Source organism: Bactrocera oleae, chromosome 5 (assembly GCF_042242935.1).
Source record: "Bactrocera oleae isolate idBacOlea1 chromosome 5, idBacOlea1, whole genome shotgun sequence".
Lineage (NCBI taxonomy): Eukaryota > Metazoa > Arthropoda > Insecta > Diptera > Tephritidae > Bactrocera > Bactrocera oleae.
The window spans coordinates 35,997,462-36,001,647 of record NC_091539.1 but is presented as its reverse complement, the minus strand read 5'-3'; positions in this window follow the sequence as shown (position 1 = coordinate 36,001,647).

Below are 4,186 nucleotides of genomic sequence, written 5' to 3'. Positions count from 1 at the left end.
TTCGCGACAGCGAGGAGAATATGAATGAAAATGCAGATCTCGTTTTTTCAAAGCTAAGGAGACAACAACTGCATTTTCTGTTGTGCATGCTTAATGACTTTGTAGTGGAAAATTCGTGTATGTTATAAGAGAAAAAACAAAAGCGGGCAAAGCATTGTTATTGTTGGGCTTTTACAGTGCGTGATTGCAGCATTGAGCTATGTTATGCTTAATATCACTGCTAATTAGCAGCAATTAAGCTGTAGTCTTGACTTTTCACTTTCTTGCATATAAGCTGCACTGATAATAAGTGGGATATTAATAATAAATATAGCGGAATTTAGGACAATGTTAAAATCAGGAACATTCAAACGTTAACAGCATATGGATATGTTAGAAATACCTTATATTGAAAAAACTTATTGCTATTGGTAAAAATAGGACGACAAAACGAGTTTTATACTATTGTAATAAAAATACTAACGAATATGTAGTACATATGTACATATGCTGAAAAATACTTTCTTTACTACCCATAGCGCACCTTTAAAGAAATCAGCCGATAACACAATGAACTTTCCAACGCTTTAAATTGTATACAAATACATATTTACATCTTATATATGTATGCACATTTTAAATTTTAATCGAACAAAATGTTACATAAATTCGATAAACCTCATAATTGTATTTATATTTATATATTATATTATCTTAAATATACAGTTGTAAAAGTAATGTACTTATGAATAAACCCACTAATAATTCAGCAGTAAATTTAACGACCGATTATATATATAATACTTGTCAATGTGGAAAATTTTGTACAATATATTTCAAAATAGAATATTGTGTATAGAAGTGCGGCATATCCGTGCCGTTTTAGTTAGTATTCACTTCAAGCTCAGGTTGTAAACCAACTGTATACAGAGTTAAAATTGTGGACTAGTCTCCTTTTGGCATCAACTAGTTATAGCACTACTTTACAACTAGAATGAACAATTCCAACTAGTCACTGTGTCAACTTTGTTTTTTCCTTGTCCTTGCAAGTTCATGCACTACGAGATGTCAATTTAATAACTTTTGAACGATGGGGTTTGCGAAAAAATTGTAGGACACCATTTCTGTAAAGTATTCGATTTCCTGCAAAAATATAACGAGAGATACATATCTTTTTCAATATATCTTTTTCAAATAGTCTACTAACCACTTCAGAGTTTAAAGTGGAAAAAATAAACGATTATTTCGATCCACTTTATTGTAAATTGTTATACCAGTCTCATACTAATTCGAAACGAATATTTTGTTTTAATTAAAAATGACACTGGTAAACAATGGTTTTTTTCACACAAACGTTGTGATCATTATACTCTCGCAACATGTTGCTACAGAGTATAATAGTTTTGTTCACCTAACGGTTGTTTGTATCACCTAAAACTAATCGAGGTAGGGAGCGCTCATGCTATAATAACAAATTTATCTATCGACAGCGGTGAAATCGGGGGAAAACCCCGCCCACTTCCCATGGAACGGTACTGGTAAAAACTACTAAAAGCGCGATAAATCAAGCACTAAACACGCAAGAGACATTAAATTTTATATCTGGGATAGAAACCACGTTCAAAATTGGACAGTGGGCGTGGCACCGCGCTCTTAGGGGAAAACCCATATCTTGGGATCTGCTTAACCGATTTCAACCAAGTTCGGTACATGACATTCTTCTCACATTTCTATATTATAGTGCGAAAATGGGCGAAATCGGATTACAACCACGCCTATTTCCCATTTTAAATTCGATCTGTTTCTTTCACTTTCCTCTATGCAAATCAAGCAACAATGATTGTATCAGGGTAAAACTTTCCGTGAGTAATGCGTTTAAGGTAAGCCATCTTGTGACCAAAAATTGATTAAATTGAACCAAAACTGTTTAAACCCCAAGGTACTAAATATGTGGACCCCAGTGCCTATAGTTGACTTTTTACCGAAAATGTCGGTCAATGTGTAAGACATTTAATTGAAATTTATATAATAAAATAAATAAATGAAACTATTGATAATAGTATGTTTTTGTGTCAAAAATGGGTTGAATCGGATCAATACTTCCATAGCCGTCTTATACCTAATATAAAGATTTTTGAACTTCCGGGTGACTTTATACCGCATATATCGGCCAATATGTGAGTTATCTTGATGAAATTGCTATACCATTTGGATTTCACCAAAGGATCATCTAAGTCATTTTTTTTTTGTTTGAACAGACAAAAGGCATTAGAACCAAGTCCAAACACACTACCCAGTATCCAAACTTGGCTCTGGCCATGGGGCACATAGTGCCGTGGATTTGTATCTACAAGATCAATTATCCAAATTCAGCGAGGCAGAAATTAAAGGTAGATAGGTAGGTTCACAAATACGGTAACTGATGAAGGATAAGAGTTTTGTAGAAATACTGAATTGGAAACCATAAATCGGAAAATTACAAAGATAAATGAACTTATAATGTCATATAAGGCTTTGGGGTGTAATATGTCCTTAAAAATACATATGGCGGACTCTCATCTGGATTTCTTTTCTGCAAATTTGGATGCTGTGAGTGGCGAACAAGGCAAGAGGTTACATCAGTAAATTTCCTTAATGGGGAAGCGCTAACAAGGGAAATGGAGCACTGGAATGCTAGCAGATTATTGTTGGAAACTGAAAAGGACATTCCAGAAGCCATTTATTCACGAAAATAATAAGTGGTTTTTTTATATTAGTAGGCCCTAATACATTCAAAATTTATATGAGTTAAAATTTTGTTAACCAGTGTTATTAATTTTCCGAAGTCTAAGCTTTGTTTCTGAAAGATCTTTCCAAAGACTCGGTATATGCTTGTTACTGACTAGCTCAGTTCTTATCATCACATGGTAATTAAACTGGTTATAAACTGATAATTTTCGTAACCAGTTTGATGCTCTATTCCTGCTATTTAAATTCATAATATTAATAAATGTAGTATAAAATTATATATCGATAAATACAATGCAATCAATTTTATAAGACTGAATTACATCTACATATTAATATTTATATACTAATCATAGGTATATAAACATTTATATATTTGTGTCCGCACATGTGTGCGGCAGCATTAACTGACATAAATTATTCAATGATTGTATTAGCCAAGCGATTTAACAACTAATGCAGTGAAATATATGATAAATGTAATTCGAATGCTAACTTTCACATACACATAAATACATTCGTATAAATTTATATGAGTGTATTTACAAGTATATAAAGTGTACATATATAAATATATGAACTAGTTGATTTTGGTGAGGTAGTACTATTTTTTTTGTTGTTGCATGCAAATTTTGTTATAATTTTTGACATTTTCTCTCTGGCGCCAATAGTCCCAGTCGAATTTTGCTTTGCCACTGGTCACAAATCAAATGCTTACGAAGAGCTTTACTTTGTTGGCAAACGCCAATGAATTGACTCAACGAGATAATAGTTCATGTCAGCTGGGAACTGTGACCAAAATTATTGCATGCTAGCTAAAAAATATTTTTCACACATATCAATTAAAAATTATGTTGTAAAAGAGCCAGCAGGTGGCAAGCAAAAATGTCTACAAAATTTGTTAATAAATTTTATTGTGCAGTAAATTTGACAAACCAGTAATTTTAGTAATTTTGGACAATGAACATGACATTTGGAAATGTATTTACATGTGATAATATGTGTTTATGTGGAGGTATATGCAAATATATTACTCCCTTCTAACACTTGTATGTATGTGTAATTTTATTATGCAATGGACTCGTGCAAATTGACAGCATGTTTACTGCAGCCGTCGCTTGCACACCTGCGACTTTTAATTTTACAATTACTTAGTATTACTGAACCGAGAATGCAATTATACTTAGGAATATATTTTTTTGGCTAGTTGGTATTTAAAGAGAATAATATAAGGAACTAAAGATTTTGCAACTAGTAGCGTTCCTGAGAGCTTTGCTACACGAAACGGTAAATAAACAAGTAAGGAAGGGCTAAGTTCGGATGTAACCGAACATTTTATACTCTCGCAAAGTCAAATAGTATACTCGTTTGAGATTTCTTTGTGGATTGGCTGATATTTTCGGTAGAAGGTCAACTATAGGCACTGGGGTCCACATATTTAGTACTTAGGGGCTTAAACAGTTTTGGTTCGATTTAGACA